General features: G+C 39.2%; 1 protein-coding gene across 8 annotated transcripts in view; it reads left to right on the top strand.

Moving 5' to 3' along the window:
* The first annotated feature begins 6,117 nt into the window (after positions 1-6,117).
* ESRRG (estrogen related receptor gamma) overlaps positions 6,118-21,088 on the top strand; it is a 625,071-nt gene continuing 610,100 nt past the window's right edge. For 2 of the 8 annotated variants that reach the window (XM_077157829.1, XM_077157824.1), the window contains exon 1: positions 6,456-6,582. The gene's annotated coding sequence lies outside the window, so the exon portion shown is untranslated. Of the gene's footprint in view, positions 6,303-6,455; positions 6,583-16,456; positions 16,738-16,759; positions 18,003-21,088 lie in introns of those variants that run through there. The other 6 variants (XM_077157834.1, XM_077157822.1, XM_077157825.1 and 3 more) reach the window with 5 other exon arrangements.

Below are 21,088 nucleotides of genomic sequence, written 5' to 3'. Positions count from 1 at the left end.
TTCATATTTAAAAAATTATATTTTATTCAAATAAACGCAGTTTTCTTTCAAGTGCCCCTAAGTCGTTTGCATTCATATCCAGTGTTTGGTTATCAGCTTAAACCATCACCAAGTTACTGATGATTCCCAAATAAACGTCACTTCTAAATCCTTCCAGAGGCTAGGAGAATCTGGCTGTTCCATAGGCCTTCAAACTCACCATATCCCAAACTAAATTCATTATTTTTTTAACATAACCTTCATTTGTACATCTTTAATGTCTTTCCATTTATTCAGTTGCCGAAGCCAAACACCTTAGTCTGTTGATTTCAGTTCACTGCCAACTACCCTTCAATCTCTCCTTCCTAACTGGATATCACAGACTTACTTTGGAGCTCTCATCCTTTGCCACAGCTGCACTTAGTGTCCTCCCTGAACCAATGAGTATTTTTCCACACTAATTCACCTTTCTTAGCACAACAGAAAATTGTCCAGCAGCTTAAAAACAGAGTTTTTATTTTAATTCAATATTTAAATGTTTCTAACAGTTTGGTACATTTTTCCGTATCAGTAAAGTAAAGTACCTTAAAAATAAATTTCTTTGATGATTGAGCCTTCTATCATGTCTCAAGACCATCATTCTTTTTTTTTTAACTTTTTTATTGTAAAGTATAACATATATACAAAGCAAAGAAATAAAAAAGCAGTATGTTTTAAATCACTCTGAGTGGTTACAGAACAGATCCCAGAGTATGTCATGGGCTACCATATGATCCTCTCGTGTTTTTCCTTCTGGCTGCCCCAGAATATAGGAGGCTAGAGAGCTTACATATTTTTTTTATCATCACAACTGTCTTTTTTTCCTTCTTTTTTTGGGAAAATAACATATATACAAAAAAGCTATAAATTTCCAAGCACAGCACCACAATTAGTTGCAGAACATATTTCAAACTTTGACATGCATTACAATTTCACAATTTTAAGTTTTTACTTCTAACTGCTCTAAAATGCTGTAGACTAAAAGAGATATCAATTTAATGATTGATTCAGCATTCATATTCATTTGTTAAGTCCTATCTTGTATATATAATTCCACCATCACCTTTGATCTTTCCATACCTCTCACTGGGGCTGTTTGGCCTATGGCCATTCTAAATTTTGGATATTGGAAGGGTCTGTCACTCATATGGGGTAGGGAGATGGAACTATCTGATGTTCTGGAGAGACTGGGCTAGGTTTCAGGACTTATCTGGACCAGGGACACATCTGGAGGTTATACGTTCCTGGCAAGTTACTCTAGTGCCTGGAACCCTTGTGGAATCTTATATATTGTCGAGCCCATCATTCTTGATACTGCTGATAATTAGACACTACATATGTTGTAGCCAGATGACACTTGGCTTAATTGAATGTGTTAGTCTCTTTAAGTTCAGTTTTTAAAATAAACGATTCTTACATCGGTAGTTCTTAACCTTTCTGGAATCATGAACCCTTCTGAGAATGTGATGCAAGTTATGAATCTTCCCCTGGGAACAGTGCACACACACACACACACACACACATGCACAAATTTTGCCTACAATTTCAAGACTTTCTTAACCCATCCACAGGTCCCCAGAGCCCTGTGAACTCTAGGTTAAGGAATCCTGCTTTACATGAAACTGTTTTCATTCTTGTATAGCAGAGGCATGGTGTGCATTTCTACTTTAAATAAATGTTCGAATGAATTTGGTCCTAGTTGAGATTTGACCAGCTATAATACTTTCTCATGGTTTGTATTATGTCTTTTGCACTATGTACTGTGGACAGAGCAATTGATTTGCATTGTACTCTTGATTCTCTTCGTAACTAGTAATATAGGACTTTATGAAGTCTGATAACTAGCAAAGTGTAGTAAAATCAATTTAGGTTCTCAGCCAAGGGACCTGAATTCTTGTCTCCATATGTTCTACAAATTTTGTAAAGTTTTTCAGAAGCATGGCTCTGGTGTAACATGAAGCACATCTGTCTTGATAATATTATGTTGCATTGGCTGTCACTTCTTCTAGTTCATTTTATCCAAGCACAAATCTTGTGCAAAGTTTAAGCAGTAATAACTATTCAACAGATTAATAAATAAGGAAAAGACTATAGAGAGGGCTTGCTCAAAGTCATTCAAAATCAAGAAATATGCAATAGGTCCTCAAGTTTCTGGAAACCCATGCACTTTACTAACTTCATGATTTAATTCAAACTACATGAGTTGAAGGTATCTATGGAAAATGATTTGTATCCATTCACATCAAATGCAGTCTGAACAACTTTTCCACGTAACAAAGAAAGTAGTTTGTAGGCAAGCAAGAATGATCACTAATATTTTAGCTGATATACTGGGCTAGTAGGTTTAAGTTTTAATCATTTTATCTCATATAAAAAAGGACAATCTTGGAAAATATAAGTTTGAACATATTTTGGTATGTGGATTTTTTTCTGAGCAATGCGGATCTATACTCAGGACTTAGATATCTTAACTTCCTTAATTTTACCTGAGTTCCCCAGCATCTTTCTAGTATCCAAAAAACAAACAAACAGACAAACGAAAAACAGTCTCCCACCGGCCTGAGACCTCTATCTCTTTCTCTCATCTTGTTGCAGACCTGTAGAAGCTTAGAGCTGGAGGGACCTTTCTGCCAAAGGTCACCCAGCTGACACCTGTAGATCCAAGATGAGATCACAGGTCTCCTGACTACTGCTCCCCAGGTATTTTTCTATCTTTTTAAGCTGAAAACTTAATTTCCTGATACTGAGAAAATCCAAGATATAGCAGGATAAGGCTCATAACAGAAAAAAAAAAAGTCATCATGTTTAAGTTTAGAATTGTATATGTGCCTTTTCACACACATACAAGTTCTGTCATTTTAATATGCTTCTACAATTAAATAATGTCATCTCCAGTCCTACTCAGTTGTTGTCTGGGAAGTGTCTGAAATATGAATAAACATGCTTTCTATTTGTTCAGTTAGAAGGATAAAACTTTTCCTACATGAACCTTCCAATCTCTGTCAAATTGACAAGTGGCATTATAGCTCTTTAAAGGTCAATTTTGTGTCAATTAATGCATCAGCAGCTATTTAATGAGAGCCAATGTTGCACTTGGCACTATGTTAGGCAAACTGGAAGAGGCGGGGGTTAAAAAAAAAAAACGACATAATCCAGCCAGAAAGGAATTGGGGGGTGAGGAAAGGATTAAAAGTAAAACTCAGAACAATTAAAGAACTGTGATGTCCTATGTGGTAATGGACATCTTGGGAGAGAAAAAGAGAGAATGACCAACACACCCAAGACTAGTAAAGAATGGCTCTGTGGGTAAAGTAGGATTTGAACTTGACCTTGACCAAGGGATAAAATTTGGGTGGTGAAGAGGCAGAAAGAGGGTTTGGAAGACGCTGGTGGAATGAACACTTGGGCAATGGCACTGGTTGAGGAGTTAATAGATTGTGTGAGATGGGTAAGGGGTGGCCAGCTACTCTCAACATGGGTGTTTTGGGTATGTTGAAAGTAGCTGGAAATCAGATTGAACAGATGGATGGGTAAAGTAATGGCTTGATAGTGAGAGGAACTTGGATCCCAGCTATATAATATTGGGCAAATTACTTTTCTTTGTGCCTCAGTTTCCTTGGGTAAAATAAGGATAATAATAGCTCCTCTCTCATACTGTTGTTGAGAAGATTTAAGTAGGATGACATATATGAAGCACAAATACAATGTTTAGTATCTTCTATGTACTCAGTCCATCCGGGTACGCATTTTTATGCCCTTTGGTTTGATTGGGAAGTTAAATTAAACATGGTTCAATAATATTAATTATAACATAGAGAGTGAAACGAGAAAACAAGAACTTGAAAGTAGTATGAGATCTCTGAACTTGAATAAACAACAGAGCCGTTCTTAGGTTTGTTTTTAGAGACTCTGGGCCTAGAAAGCATCAGTTTATACCTCTGGAGAACTTGAATGTTCTGCTTCTACCCCTTGCTAGATACTCAAACATCTTGCCTCTGGGTAAGAAATCCATTTGGCTGCCTGCACTGGCGTGTGGTTTGACGACAAACAGCATGGAAGGCATTTGTCTGAAAATATAACGATAAAATTGGTTTTCAAGAGATTAAAGCGAGGTCACATTTTTATGGTTCTTTCCCTTTGGGGTGGGTCTTTAAGGTCCAGTTCTGAGGTTAATAAGTAAAAACCCGGAGCACCACATTTGCAGACTGAATATTAATGAGTAGTTCTTTGGTAGTTACTGAAGAATTACCAATAACATCTAAGGATGATTCCTAGGCTGGTTCTGTATAGGCCCTGGCCCTCTTTAGAATCACCTTTGACTCTGATAACCTTTCAGCACCTACAAGACTGAACCATTTAATCCTCTTGCATTCCATGGAGTCTGATAAACAGAACCAGAGGAGCTATGTCCAGCTGTCATGGATACAGAATCACTGTTCAAGTTCTGAGATCTGGCTACTAGTCAGCAGTCCTTTTTTAGGTCTACTTTGACAAAGCTTTTCTCCAATTCTGATTGTCTGGTCTTTGCACAAGTACATTGTTTTCCCTATTAGATTTTTTGGTGTTTCTTGGGCTGTGACTCTAAAGGGAAAAGACTTAAAGAATTAATTGCTGTTTTCATTAAACTTAATCAACCTCTCAAACAAGTAAATCGTTTTCAAACCTATAGCAATGGCAAGTTATCTTGGATGAGTTCAAAAGTTTTTTCTCCCAATCAGCTTTGCTTTCCAGATTCCGCAGTCGCCTCCATGCTTTATTTTTTTCAACCGCGGCATCTGCTGTCATCTTTTAGGAATTTGGAATCAGTAGGACAGTGACTACCCCATGACAGCGACGAAGTTCAACAACAGGCTTGGGAGAAAAAACTCTAAACCCATTCCGCTTTTCCAAATGGGCAGTGAGTGATCGAGAAGAGGCAAAGTATTTGCCAAACCTGGCGCTAAATATTCATTTATCAGTAATATAGACACGATGAGTAATATGTCCAATATTATGATTAATAGAAGCTATGTAAAACATCCCAAAGTAAAACCAGCGTCGACTGAATGTTATAAAAAGAAGTGATCGGTGTTTGCCTGTCATGTGTACACACCATCTAAAATACTATTCTCTCATGTTTGCAGAAATAAATAGTAGGGATTATCCTTAGGCATTGATTCTAGAGACCATGCTTTTAAAAACGAAGATTACAATGAATAGACAGCTTTGTATATTAAAAAAAAAGTTTTCCTGCTGTTGCAGAATATAAAAATGAAAGCTAGCTATCTTTTCAGCCCTTCCAAACTTCCCTGGTGGGTCAGATGCCAGGAACCACCCCCCCCCCCCCCCCAATTTTATGATGTACCCATTCAGCCCTTCCATTAGGACCTTGCTTGGGCTTTCCTTTCTCTCTCTCTCTCTTTCTCTTTTTACCTTCCCTGTCCCCTCCCCATTTTTAAAAGGCTTTAAAGAGCATCTCTGGAAGACAAAAATAGCTCCAGTTGTGAGAGGCCTACACCCTGGGAAGGCTACTGAGAGATGCAAGTCAGCAAGTGCGAGCCGCGAACATGAGTGGGTGCCCCTGCGTGGACGCCCCGCGCTGTCTCGGCGTCGATTCTCTGCTGGGGCCCGGTGGGTAGAAAGCGAAACGGATTTTCAGGGTCGGGAGGTGGGTCGGGGAGGTTTTGGGGTGCGATAGCTGAAGGAATCCAAGTCCCAGCATTCGGACGCCAGGGTCTCTGTCTTCCCCCCCACACACACGTTGTTTAAAATGCATTTTGCCCAGGCGGGGATGGGCGACGGTCAAAAGGGAGCAGTTGGCACTGAATGTCACCCTGAAGGTAAAATGAAAGACAAAAGATGAACGCATGCTTGCTTTCCGTTTGCAGCGGCTGCGGCGGCGGCAGTAGCAGCAGGATTTAAAGGGGGGAAAAATCACACGCGCACACACACACACACACACACACATATACATACACACCCAGAGGCGTCAATTATGCAAACGCAATAATGCAATCAAATGACAGTGCCGGGATTTTTTTTTTTAAACCATATATATTTATTTTTCAAAAGAGAGAGAATCGCATGCAAACAGAAGCGTGCACATACCACGTAACCACCCGAGGAGAAACCTGGCAGCCTCTCTCTTCTTCTGCCAAGTTATCATTGAGAAAACAGACAGGCATCATGACGTCCTGGGTCACAGGGAGTGCGGACCGACGCTACCAAGAGAAAAGGGAGGCGCCTCGGCGCTCCGGCTAGCCCTGGGCGCCCCTCTGCCGCTCTGCGCCCCGCAGCCCGGCTCGGTGAGTGCACAGCCGCCCCGGACGCGGACCCCGGGGGCCAGGCCGGCCCCGCGCCCGCGGGGGCAGAGCGGGGGGCCCTGCTGTTGCCGCCGGCGGGCCGGCCAGCACCCCCTCGCCTGCCGAGGTCGCGGGAGCCCAGTTAAAGGAGGCGTGTGTAAGATGTGCAATGTTCCTGCATGGGGGTTTTGTAGACTTTCATAGCCAAAGAAACCGGCTTGGGCTTCTTTAAAATCCCCGACGACTCACCTGCTTAACCTGCTGCAGTTCTGACCCTGCCAAGGTAACTGGTCCGAATCCTTATCATCAACATCTGGAGACAGACATTTGCATCTGGGGCATTCTTTATTTGCAGTCCTGGTTGAAATCTCTAATGCTACCCCCTTCCCCCTTCACTTGCTTGGAGTCTCTTGGAAAAAAAAAAAAAAGAAAGAAAGAAAAAAAAAAAAAAAAACAGCAACCCCTCCCTCAATAACACAACCATAAGTATTGCTCACCTCTTGTAGACTTGCCTTGCCATGACTGCAAAACTGGCAATGCGTGTGCTAGAGACACAGATAAATTCTAATTTCAATTAGATTTGTTCTTTGAACACCCCTCCCATCCCCCTTCCTGGATAGAGACTTCAGGGCTTGGTAAAGTGGCAAAGAGTGAGGGCAGAGTTAGAACAGTGGGACTGGGAGGGGAGAAGGGTGAGTCCTCTGGTCTTTCGGGGAGAGGGGATACGAGGAAGGGGCCGCTGGGGAGGGGGTGGTGCCAGGAGCGGAGGACTGCTGTCATGGGCTGGTAAATCCTTTCGGTGATTGCTCGGGTTGTAGTCCTAGATGTCTCCCTGCTGTCCTCTGTGCCTCTTTCCCTCCCCTCCCCTCAACCCTTTCACCTTCCCCGAGTCTCTGAAGTTGCACGGAGGTCACCCGACCCTCATTTAAGTATTTCAAACTCCCTACCCTCTTTACTGCTCAAGTCTGTAGGAAGCCTCTGCACAATGGACTCTGTCCCCGAGGCCCCCCACCCCCACCCCCCGACCCCCGCCCCCGCCCCGTGTTTGGTGATGGGAGATTCTCAGAGAGAAAGACCCAGAGGGCAAAGCTCCCCTCCTCCCCCTTCTCTTCCCTCCCGGCAACCTTTTCTAAGCTGCACCTCCTCCCCCTTTCAGAATCTTAATGAGCAATTCTGGAAGAGTCCGGAAGGGCCCGGAGAAACCCCCGCATGCCTCAGTGTGGTGGAATGATTATGTGTGTGTATATTTATTGTGCTTGTTTCGGTTGTGTTGTGAGTTGCCACATGGATCTGCCTAGGCTAGGGCAAGCATATTTGCTGTGTTAGTACTGTAGTACCAGAACCAGTGGCCGTGCAATGAGACACAGACACACACAGAAAGCAAGTGTTTTTGCTAACATAAACCAGAGGGCAATGTACAAGATAGCACCCTCTCTCTCTTGAGAGAGAGAGAGAGAGAGAAGGAGCAAGAAAGAAATTCTCAGCATGTGGGTAAAGAGAAGCTCCAAGGTCCACCCATGACTGCCAACTACTTTAAAAACACTCCTGTTTAATACTTTAAGTCAAGTTCAAGAGACCTGCGGATGTTTTGAAGTGTTATAGGGCAACTGAATGACTTGGTCTAGTTTTGAAGAGAAGCTCCAGTTTGTTTCTCATGCTGCTAAAAGACCCAATAGGGGAGTGTATTTGGAAAATGCCCAAATTCAGAGGCAGCAGGAAAGAAAAAGAGGAAGAAATGTCCTAGCAAACAAGGTAGGGGAATGGAACTGAGGAGTGGTCTCAGGGTACTTTCTTTTTTCCTGTCCAGTAGATTTGATGTTATCGAAATGAGTTAACCAACCTGAGAAACAGTCTTGTCGTTGTGGGAAAAAGAGGGAAATTTGAACAGGTCTCAAATCTGAGCTGACGAATAGCTGGCGTAAAGAAAGATAACACAAAAACTCGAGCGACAGAGGCGAAATGATATTGATAGGGTTTCTTTTCCTTCGAAATCAAGTATATAGTGAAAGAGGGCTAGATAATCTTTTAAACATTTACCTGTTATGCATGGTTTTGTTATTTTTGTTAGAACAACCTCATAACTCTTTAAACCCAGGTTACATAGAATTAGGAATGTATATATTGAGAATGTTATCATATAGCACATAATGAAAGTATTCATTGACTGAGGTAATGATTGTAAGATAAAAGATCGTTTCTTTAATAAATCAAAATGTCATTTAAGGCCTTCTGCATGGTATATATTTACACCTTTGAGTCATTTCTAATGGAAATTGCAAGGAGGAGGGGCAAAGGGAGTTTCTGATGGGTGGTGCTTTAACAAATGGAACAGATCAGTTGATTACGCTTCCATGTGTGTGCTGCTCAATTTATTCTGTACAATTTTTTCCAGAAATTAAAAAGGTTACCAAGAGAGAGCCATGTCCCCATCTCTGAGCATTAAGGCAACAGTATTTCAATATTAAGTGATCTTCCTGATATCTCCCCTTTCACTTTGGGTTCTGAATTTGAATCAGCATGAGAATGGCAGTGCAGCAAGATAAGGGATAAGTAACTCTGCAGACAGCTGAAGGGCTCCTAGGGAAAGTGTTGCTGAGTAGAATATCTGGGGCTGTTCTCAGTAACCTTGTTTACGGGGACATTTCAATTGCAACTAGAATTTTAGCGAGAGCCTGCCAGAGGTAATGGGCTTGTATTTGAAATTGATCCTAAGTGTCTCTTTTTTCTCCTTCAAAGACGCTCTTTGAACCTTCACTGAACCCTCAAGACCAAACTTGCCTGTTGCCCCATGACATTTTCTAATACAAACAAATCCCAGGATTAGTGTGTCACAGGGAAGGAGGTCATTTATACGATTCTTCTTTTGTTTACAGATGCGTCACTACAAGTAGCTTTTGTTTTTTAATGCCTTGTGTACTTGACTCTAGTAAATGCAAAACAAATCATATTTGAGCAGGTTTAAAATATGTCTTACAGATTGACCTATAAAATTAGTTTTAATTAGACATTGAAAATCTCATTATCCCGGTGAAGCGCTTTTGTGTTATAATATCAAAATTTTGTATTAGTTTTACAATTTTTGGAAAACCATGGGAGCAGGAAGATTTTGAAGGAAATGCCAAAAGCCACATTAATGAAGAAAAACACTGTTGAGATACTTTTGAATAATAGATAGGATATGGAATGGTCAACCACAAGATAAAATTTTTACACAGTATCTTTATGGCTTTAAATTGGCTGCATTGTAAACTAAGCTTACTATTCTATTAAGTCATTATACTTTTCAATTATTTAACATTTCTGGCCAGAGTATCTTCTACAGTCTTTTTCCGTACGCTTCAGAAATGATATGTACAGTAGTAATCGCTTGTTGTTACTGTGAGAACTTCGTTGTGGAGGAAGGTTTACGTTTAACTTCACAGGACAGGTATTGCAAAGAATACATGGAGGAAAGAAATGTTATGGAAGTAGGTCCAAGTCCTATGAAATGGGGATAGCTACAGCACTGAAATGTACCTAATACAATTTGAGTTATTCTCACTAAGATATCTTGACAGTATCTGCCTTCTAGGTACTGTGTATTTGGAAATACTGTATCTCCATTTAAATGCAGATCTCCGGTTTTCTCCAGGGAGCGGTTGGCAAATCTTTCCATTGAACCATTGGTATGAGAATACCAATGAAACTTTCTCTATGAACAACAGAGCATGTCATTTTGAAGTAATGATTCCCAAGTTTTGCAATATTGTGATCTTCATCTATTCATTTAAAATGCGTTTTTAAAGTCAACGTAATGTGCTGGGGACTCTCGCACTAACAAAAGAAATTTTGTCCTGTCATGCTGTTGTCAGATCTCCAAAGCAGTGAAATAGTATGTCTTTGCCATTCAGTTCTAAGGTTAGCTTTGCCATCCTAGTAGAGTAAGTGAGCTTTAGGAATTCGGTGCAAGGAATCGTGAGTAAGTTCTCCTACATTCTCTCACGGTCTCCTGCTAGGAGAGGGGTGGGGTACTGTGAGAGAGCTTAGAGAGCTTTCTCTAGAACAATCTTGGTTATTTTCAACTCCGTTTATACTACTACTTTTTATTGGAATCAGCGCCAGTGATGGTAGCCAAAAGTAATATAGTTTTTTGAAGTAGAATGTAGATACATCCTTATGGTTTGGGATTCTCAGTCACAAGTAACTGGAAAAATCCTTACGATTTTCTAAAGGAAAAATTACTGGAGTGCGCATAGCGGTAATGTTATGACTATATGTGTCTTTATCATATAGTTAGGGCTGGTTTTTTTCTTGGAGTTTAGATACCATTCCTCCGTTGTATCATTTCCAATTGTAAAAGGCTCCTACCTCCTTAGCTCTCCTCCTCCATTGTATTGGGGACCCCCCTCTTCTTCACACATATATAGCGTATATAGCTATTTAGAAGGATATTTATAGCATTATGCTGGATAAAACCTAGAGTAGCAAAAAAATCACTTAAAGTTTTGAATCATGCTGCTGTTTATATTTCTGTTATGAAGGATACTTTATTCATTTAAGCAAAGTAATAATCATAGTTCTCTCAAAAGAGGGCCGAATGTGTTTGGAGTCCTGTAGTGAAATGCAAGAGACTGGAGATGCAAGGATTTTTATTACCTATGTACACTTACGGCTGTTCTCAGATGTTAAACAACCTGGATAGAATTTCTAAAAGGATGTTCATTAATGATTTTGCTTATTTTACTTCCCTTATCCAAATGACATTTTTTTTCCTAACTTGACAAATATGCATTTCTGACACAGCAATTATTTTTAAAATTCAAATTCAGGATTCCAACTTTATATGATGCATAGCAAAACTTTTTTATTCCTATTTTGGATAGACACTTAGGTGGCAAGGTAAGGAATATTTTCAGATATTTATGTTGCTAGAGTGGCCCATTTAAATTCAGGCTCACTCTAAGATATATTAGATTAATAAGGCTGACTTTATGACCAATAGAATTTATATTCACAAATACCTATTTTTTACTAGCACAATTATAGCTCGTGAAGCAAATTTCCATATATGCTAAATACTAACAATAAGAATAACTAAACTTTGTATAGTGTTTATAGATAGTTTATAATCATACACTATCTATAATCTATTCTTTGGAATAATATTTATTGCACTTTCTTACTTAAGAAGGCAATCACTTTTTACAAGGTCAACATTATATGAAAATGGATTCTTTATCAGAATACCCTCCCTTCCTTCCTACCTCTTCCCCCTTGCTCTCTTCCTCCTTCTCTTCCTTTCTTCCTTTTGTCTTCTCTCCTCCATTGATGGGGAAAAATCTAATGGCATTTTTTTTGTTGTTGAAGCATGTCTAATTACTTATCCCACATTTCTATTAAAGAAGAGATGCAACAAGCAATCCGATGTGATTTTTGCAATAATATTTTCTGCCCACCACTGCTCTTGAGGAAAATGTAAGGTTGCAGACATCATTTCATGCCCTGCATGCTCTCAAACATAAATCAGGGAAATTGGTAGCAAGTGATAGTTCTCCTTAGAGACTATGGTCTATAGCAAACACAGACTATATATTTTTTCCAAGTTATCATGTGCGCTGAGAAATACAAAGTTGGCTATTTAGATGAACAGTTCAATTCAGCTATTAGAATTTAATTTTCTATTTAGTGTGAACCTTAAGTTTCCTAAGGTCAGTACTGAGACATAATGCCAGATGATCATTTGGGCCAATCACCTTTTTAGAGGTGATGCCAGTCCCTGCCAAGGATTAATCATCAAGATGGTGTGCTAAGCAAAGTTTACAGTATGATCTGGTCACCTGCTTCATCAGAGAGACACAGATTACTTTTGTTCCCTAATTTATTTATTTATTTTGGCCTGGGCAGGCTCCAGGAATCGAACCCGGGTCTCCGGCATGGCAGGCAAGAATTCTGCCACTGAACCACCCTTGCACCGCCCCTTTGCTCCCTAATTTTCAAAACAAGATGTTTAACTAGATGGTCTCTATCTAGTCCCTGTGATTTGGAATTAAGTGATTGATTAATAATGAATCAATCAATAATTACACACCAAGTTATTTCCCCTTTATAAACTAATTATTTACTTAGGTGTAAATATGCCATGGCTAGAAGTAGCAGTATGTAGAAGTGGTAAATGAACCAAGGTTCAGTAGGTTGGAATGTCAGCTTCATGAAGTTTAGAGAGTCATTAATCTTTTTTTTGAGAGTCATTAAATGTTTTTTAATTTTTGCATTAAAAATTTTCATTTGTAGGTCAATTATCAGATATTCAAAACATACTTTTTCACAGAAAGCAATTTTAAATGCTGATTACTTTCCTAGGGTAGATCATAAAAGTCAATTGTTACTTACTGGAATGATGAAATATTGTATGCCGGCTAAGGAAACAAATATAAAAACCAGTTCTATTATGATACAAGTGATAAACATAATATAAAAGCCATAAAACTGAATGATAGATTATCATTTATCTGGAGCCTGGAGAGTTGGTATTTAAGAGAATGCACAAATACCTAGAAGTTAAAGAGATGGATGGAAAATATTGCAGAGTTTCTGAAAGGGAATTTTAGAAACTTTGAAGAGTTTATGTGGCTGGTTGTAATATCTGTTACATTGAAGTTTACTTCAAAATATGTGGTTTTCTTTCCCTTGGAAATAGTGTAACATTAGCACTGCTTTTAAGTTTATCGCCTGTGATAAGATTTGTTTTTTGTTTTTTTTTTTGACACGCAAATGAATTGAAAAGTAGGAAAATGAGGGATTACTGAGAGAGAAAAACATTATTCTTTAAGGTGATTGGCCAAGATGTGTGAAAAGAAAACATGGAAGGCAGTTGAAGGGGTGTGTGTGCCCATGCACGGTGTGAAAAGATAACCTGGTCTGCTCTGCATTTAACTTGACCTGTGGGATATGAAACCTAAAGGAAAGGAGGGAAACCATTGTAAGCACAGTTCCCTTGCAGGAAAATTACAATGTGTTCCCAGAAAAAGCTTTGCGATTAGATTTGGAGCACCCAGTTTGAAATATCTGCTGGGCCACTATTGTCTGAATGATCTTGAGAAATTATTTAATTCTCAGACCTTTTGTCATTTGTATAAATGTGAATAATAAAATCATCTACTTCTCAAGATGGTTGTGAGAATTGAGGGACACTCATGGGCATAAGAGTGCTTGTATACTATCAAGTTACTTAGATTTGGTGTGAGGAAGAGTCATTGGGTCAGTTTTCTCTGGGCTGACTAGCAGGGCTGGTCAAATCCTGGGAGAATTTTCTTAGCTCTTGAGCCTGTTAGGGCAGGCACATTTCTTATACATGGTGGACCAAGCACACTGGTGAGTTCTTTACATAGTTTATTTAGGGAGTAAATGGGAGATAGTGTGCAGCTTGCCAATTAAAGATATTAGCAAAACTGATCATTCTAACCTGTGCAATGCCAGTACTCGAAGAGCATATTTACTTTGCCTTACAAATGGCCATAATTTGTCTAAGTAAGCAATGGATGACTTTGGGAATGAAAACAAAGTATTCAGTCATTGTTTTCTTTGTCCAAAACATTGCCCGTTAATTGTACTTTTGCCATGACATTGATATTAATCTAAATTTCTTGGATTTTTGTTAAGACAAAAGAAATCATTGTTTGGGAGCAACAATTTTTATTTATAAATAATGATATGAATGCTATTTTAAAAAAAAATGTTCAGGGCATTACATTATAACGAATTAATGCAATATGCCAATTGAACTTCGAGTTCTATTTTTATGTATGATTCATTGATAACTGTCTAACCAGTTTTCCATCAGACATGGACTGCATTTCAAAGCATAAAATGAAGCAGTAGATCGACAATTATTCAAGAGATTTGTTGCTGTTTGAACAGCCAATATTTTTTTAAAAAGCAACATCAGATCAAAAGTCTGCTTGGAGTCTTCCCGAGACTGGCTGTGTGCTTTGCTCTGATTCACAAAATAATGATCAACAGAACTCTACACTCTGTGATCTGTTAAACCTAGAAACTGGAGGGAACCCAGAAATCAAGAAATGTCTCAGGGTACAGATTGAATTTAAAAATAAGTATTTATTCACTTTTACAAAAATTCACCAGGGCCTCAATATACAGAATAGATGTTAAATAAATGAAGAAAACAATCTTTATGTGGTTTAATTTTGAATCATTAAACATATTGACATGTAAAATATCTTTTGGAAGTAATTGAAAACACAGATAGTATGATAGAGACCACAGATAACGCCCAATATTTGCTGAAGATTTCTAGTTTCCTTTGGGGTTGACTGGCTTGAATTTCTTTTGCATTTATTAAGCACGTAGCATCTTTCGCATCATTTTAGGCGTGTCAGAGAATGTAACGTAATTGCAAGATGTAATCCTTCCCCGTTAAGGAACTAATAGTACTTTTAGGGAGCACAACAGGTACACACGGTACTGTTAAGATAATACAACAATATGAATTTTATGCAAAAAAAATGTATGCTACATGGCTATTCGTATTCTAGTGCCTTTTAGAGTACTAGACAGAATCACAAAGCTTGGATGGAAGTCCAGGCTGTTATTTATTAGCAGTGTGACCCTCACATCTTTAAACCTTATTTTCCTCTTTTGTAAATCGAGCTTAGTTTTGTCTCTTGCATAGGATGGTCTTGAAGATTAAATGAGATAAAGAATTTGAAAATGTTTTATTACTTTATGGAACTGCATACTGTGCGGAATAGGGACCGTATCTCAGTGGGCTTTGTACCCCCAGTTTCTGGCACCAGCTACCTCTGAGAAGCAGCCCCATAAATAAAAAAAGCATGCATGCCAGGTGTGGTGTTACGAGCTTGATGTAGGTTTTAAATCTTCATAATAATCTTGTACGGTCAATATATTGTCTCCATTTCACAGATGAGGAAAAGTTGTGAGGTTTTAATCAACTATCAACCTCATGCAGGCAGAAAGTGGTAGAGTCAGGAGAGGAAGCTAAATCTGACACGTGAGCCCAGATTCTGTTCATTACTTTATGTTGACCCTCAAATGTGAGGGAATTATTATTATTCCTGAACATTAGTGTGGCCAAAATGAAAAGCAAAGACCTTGAATAATTCACCAGTTGCGCAGGCAGCTCCCTGGTCAACTTTCAGATACGGAGGAGAATACCTCCCTGTGCTGCCTGGAGCATTTAACATGGCCTTTTGTTAAACTGTCAGTTCTGATTTCTGCCCTTTGAAGTAAAATGCACAATAGTGAGAAAATACCATATAGTATACCATAACCTAGACCTGTCATAGGGACAGAAGGGAAATGAAGGTCAGTGAGGAACTTATAGAAAATGAAGTGGTTAACTGATGACTTAGTTGGGTTAAGTTTGTTAAATCCACCAGCAGAGTCTTTCTCCTTCTCTCTCTCCTTCTCTGTTAACCTTCACTCCTAGATTTGGCAAGGTCTAGAATTTCCATTCTCTTCCATATTGTGGGCGATAAGAAAATAATGCCGCTATGGAACATTCCATGTTCTTCATTCCTTGCTTATCCTTTTAGTATCTCCACAGCCTCATTACAAAAGCAGGTTTTATTGGAGTGAAATTTTGTAGTTGCCCCCAGTCTTTAATCAGCAATAATAAAACAGCCTCCAATAGGACAGCGATTGTATTTAATACTCCAGCCTCTGAATTGGGTGGCAGAATATAGAGTTAGGAACCACGCTACTTAATCCCATATTGCCTTTTCCTCAGTTTATTGACAAGGAAAATCAGAGGGGTCTAACCCTGAACCCAGGGGTGGAACATACTGTGGATTTGAAGGTTTATATCATAAAATGTGGAAACACATATCAAAAATTAGGATTCACTTAAAAATTACGTTGAAATGTAATATATGGTAGGTCAGCACCGCAGAGATTTAGAATAAATTTAAGACAAGTCCACGGAATACCTTATACTACTGTCCAAGTCTAGACAGGAATAGTGTTTGGTTTCCCAGGTACTGAGCTAACGTACTGGAGATGAAACCTGGTGGGGAGACACTTTCCAAATTCCTCCCTGGCCTGTGGTAAGTCTGCTGGTTTGAATTGTGTGAAGTTGTCAAAGGTTGCTTTGCTCTCCAGCGCTTGGCACCAGCTCCGCTGAAATGTGATGCCATTGGTTTTCAGTGAAGGTTCCTTTCTGCAGGCTGCAAACACAGATCAGCTGCTACTGTGTATACACTACCAGGGAGCAAATCAACCAGCACATTTAAAGCAGCCTTTTTAACCCCGAGACTTTCCAAGATCTTCTCTTCACGCAGGAAGTTTCCTTCTCTGTTGTCAGATTTAGCACTGTGCTCCTGTCATCAGATCCGAGCTAGGCTCCCTGCCGCACAGTAGAGAGGCTTCCTTTAAGACATTTGTCCTTGAAACTGCACCAAACTCTTGGAAGAACCCAGAACGTGTAAGTATGTATGATTTAGGCAGCAATGGTACAGGGCAAAGCTGCAATCAACCATTATACAATATCCGATTAGCAGTGCAGGAGGGATTTTTCCGACGTTATGTTACATTCATTTTCAATTCGTTCTGAGGAAACAAATCAATTCTAGCTTCTGATACAGTGACTTTGCAGTAGATGGGGTTGTAATATGTTAGCTTTAACTATTTGCTGTTCTCATTTAGCATTTAGATGTGACTGGTGGGACAGTTATCGTGGGCAGTAAACTATAAAACTTCTAAATTTTTATTAGGAATTGTAATTGTTGGTCATGTCCATCCTGAGAAACAAGTTAGTTTGGGGGAATGTTTTTAAAGAATTGACATACATTCACAGACAATAGAATGAGTACGTAGCATTCTTGCTTTCATTAAAACATATCAGTTTGCAGTTTTAATTTACTTGTAAAGAGCGTTCCACTGAGATTTTTGTCTTAATTGAATCCCACCCAGTGCTGTCTGCTTGGTGTTTCACTGTCTTGTATGTATCTGTTTAAGTTACTTTGCCGGGATTGCAGTCTGGTTAAGCCTGTATTCAGACACTATTTATGTTCTAAGAATATTCAAGAACAATGAATGCTCACAAAAATATTTTGGGGTCATGGCTTTCTTGTAAAGGGTGGGTTTATTAGCCTTGAAAGCTTTTTAGGTACACAACATGGATGGCTGTCAGACGTAAACCACAGACTGAACACTGAGCCTCAAGTCGAATCTCAGCTTGTCCACTTGCATAACTCCAACCAATAAAAGCCAGGGCCCCCTTTCTATCAATTTTTAATATGCAACAATATTTATGTTTATAAGATTAATTTCGCTCAGATTAGTCTGATTGATAGCTGGATTGTGGTTTCTTAAGAGCTTGCTCCCTGAAACCCACAGCAGAGCTGCATTCCATTTAACTAGTGAATGTAAAAACAGGTAACCATGGATTCAACCACCACTAACTGCCAGTGCAATGGCTTGTTGTAAACAATACAAATGAGCCAGGAGAGCAGAGGCAACCAGACATGAAATGATTTTAATAGAAATTACGGTAAAAGGTCATGTGATGTGGTAACAGCTTCTGTTCGGTTTTAAAGGGAAAGTCTCTTTTCTCTTTTTCCCTTCTTCACCTATTTCGAACCCAAGTAGATATCTCCACAAACTTGGCAGATCCCACTCTGTGCTTCCATGGAGAAGGGTGGCCAAGGTAATTCAGGGCGAAGTATGGTGACTTGTGGATTTTTACTGGTAAGTACCTTTGTGTTAGAAACAGAAAGGAAATCTGTGTGTTTTCAGGGCTTCCTTCACCGAAGGTCATGCTAATTGCTTACTAGAAGTTCACAAGCTTTTGACATAGGAGAGGGTAGGTCATTTTGTTCCTTAGATTTTAGTTGATACCGCTGTCTTGTCCCTCTTCTTAAGTCTCTGGATTAATTCATAACCTCAACCTTGCTAAAAACTGTTACTCGCTTCAGAAGCAACTTCTGCAATATGGTAATAAGCACATGCAGATGCTGTGTGGAATTCTGTACCAAACCGCAGGGATTTTATCCTCTCAGATCTTTGCTGATTCTATAAAGACCTGGTTTTACAACATTTGTGTTTCTCTAGTCGAGGTGATTTTTGTATGTGAAAATAGACAAAATAATCATTCATTCGCCATCAACAAGAAATTAGGAAATGGTACCTGCGTTTAAAGTTAAGTGTTCACCTTATGGATTGCTTGCTTATCAGCAGGAAATGAAAGAAGAAATTCTAGTAATCAATATTAGGGAACAAGGGGGGCAATTAGAAGCATAGCTGCCCCCTCACCCGGATTTGGAGGGCTGACCTAGTCGGTACACCGTGGGAAGGAAGGAAGAGCTTGGGGTCACAGGCTCACATACTCTTTAAGCAAAGGATTGTATCTAGACACTGTGTCTCAAGGTGAAACAGACCTGAATGGTCTCTTCCACACATATATATGTTCGTATAAATAATCATATCACCTTGGAACAAAAGACAATACTATCTTTATATTTTATCTCTTTTTAGCATATGGATACTTCTAAAGAGATGCAAAAATGTACATATATAGAGATCATGCTGGCTGATAGAATAGCAAGTGCTTATTCTTCTATTAATACCTCTACCGTGATAGAACCAATCAGCACATGGAATAAAATTTGAAGCGCAGGAGAAGTGAACCCACCAGCCCCCTCCGTAAATACTCAAGATTTTTATCTAGCAAACTCTCTGTGTAGACCTGTAAGTGCCAAGTTTAACATAACACTTATATTTAAGCTTTTTTTAAAAAGAAAATTAAGCTTTTTAGGATGTGGGAGCCCCTCGCTGCCTTCTTTAGACCGAGAAATTCTTCAAAATGTCATGGTTGAGTCTGAGACCTCATGGTTATTTGCTGTCTAATACCAGCTATGCTTAGCAGACAAAAACAGAAGAAGAAACTTTCGTAATTACTGTTGGGGTAAAACAGAGTAAGTAACACCAAATCCAAGGGAGATTTTGGATAAATTGTACTAAAAAATCCATTGTTTTTGCTACTCCTTGCCTCAGTTCTCCAGATTAAAGGATAGGACTAACAGCGTCAGCTACAGGGCGGTTACAGCATAATTCTTGCAGTCAAATGTGGTTGGAGTCTATGCATGCTTCCTTCTTTTTTTCCTTTCTTCCATTCTCCTTCCTTTAAAAAAAAAAGAACTCCCACATATTCTCTCAGCTAGAACGTTTTCTTTTTCTTTGGGAACCAGAAGAGGTCAGGGAAGGGAAAAACAGGGAAGTAGACCCCAGTCTGTTGATGCTAGTCCAGGTTTCATAAATGGAAATTTTCTCCTTCTGTTGAACCTAAGAGTCATTTCTGAAGTCACCTGGAGAACCCCGGGAAGCCTTGCTCAATAACTATTTGCTGACTTATTGATTAAACAGCATGGAGGGAAGGGGCATCAAGCAAGGAGATTCCTTTGGTCGTGAACGCCTTGAAACCCCAAACTGCAATGTGCGGTAGGATGGCTTCTCTGTGACCTTCCAACAACTAATCTCCTTTAAGAACTGAATCAAAGCAGTTAAGGAGTTTTGTCAGACAGATTTTTGCCTACAGTTGGGTTTTTGGCAGTTGCACGTATAAAGCAATACATTCTTCACAAATGCTATTAAATTTTTTTTTTTCGGAAAGGAATGAAGACAAGGAGCCAGCAGAAAACTTTGTTTATCCATGGTACCATTCAGGCAGGGACAGCTGCAAGGTGGATGACTTTCTCATACTTCCCAGCCAACCTTCTCCTCCACCATTCCCATCTGACCACGCGGTCAATGTGGGCGTCAGTGTGGGGGACCTTACTCCATAATTTCCTCTTCCAAGAGCAAAGAAAAAGCTATATCAATTAGAGTTGATAGCACATGAATGACAGCGGGCATATGCTATTATTTCCAAGGAGATCATAGAGTATAGAAGATTAGAGTTGGAAAGTCTTCATTTTAATAAATAGACAAATATTGGAGTTTCAGTGACTTGTCCAGAGTCATATAGCTTGTGAGCTGTGAAACCAGGACTAGAATTTAAGATTTCTGATTCCCAAGTTAGCACCCTTTTGAAAGTTACTGCCTTCTCATGAGTAAATTCCAAAAAGGAGAACTTATGTCATAGTAGGAAAAAAATCCAGCTTAAAAATGCCAAGACTATCCTAAAGAGATTGCTCAAAGGGATTGTATAGGTTTTGTTCAAATCCTGATGCCATAATTTATAAATCCTGTGGCCCTTGGGAAAGATTACCATTCTCAGTTGTGATTTCCTTCATTGTAAAATTAGGATTAAATAGCTGTAATGTCTGTATTTGAGTTTGTTTTGTGTATTAAATAATATTGCATATCTAAAGTACCTATCCCAGTGTTTGACCCAAGATAGATATCAGTAAATATTTTTGACAAGGTGATGGAGTCAGGTATGATAAAAAGTTTGAGGAAAGGCTTGTAAAGATGCATTAGGGATGGTGCAGCTCAGTGGTTTTCAACTTTTTCTTCCACTGCCACACACATTGTAGAAAACTTATGTGAAGAATTAGCATGTTGCCTGTCATAGAGTGCTCAATAAATGGTAGTATGATGATATGTTGATAATGGTGATGGTGGTGATGACAATACAGATATATATGATACTCAGCCACAGATGAGCCCAAAGCTATAAACAATTTACAACGCTTTAGCTTGGATTGTACTGTTCTGTTGTGTTTTTTAATACTCTAGAAAAAAGATCAGAATATTAGTGATCAAAAACAACATCATTACAAGTACAACCACATTCATTTAAATTAAAAAGCAAATCATCAGCAGACTTTGGTACT

This window comes from Tamandua tetradactyla, chromosome 4 (assembly GCF_023851605.1).
Source record: "Tamandua tetradactyla isolate mTamTet1 chromosome 4, mTamTet1.pri, whole genome shotgun sequence".
NCBI classification, from domain to species: Eukaryota; Metazoa; Chordata; class Mammalia; order Pilosa; family Myrmecophagidae; genus Tamandua; species Tamandua tetradactyla.
The sequence above is the reverse complement of the archived record's forward strand: the minus strand, read 5'-3'. Positions and strand labels throughout refer to the sequence as shown.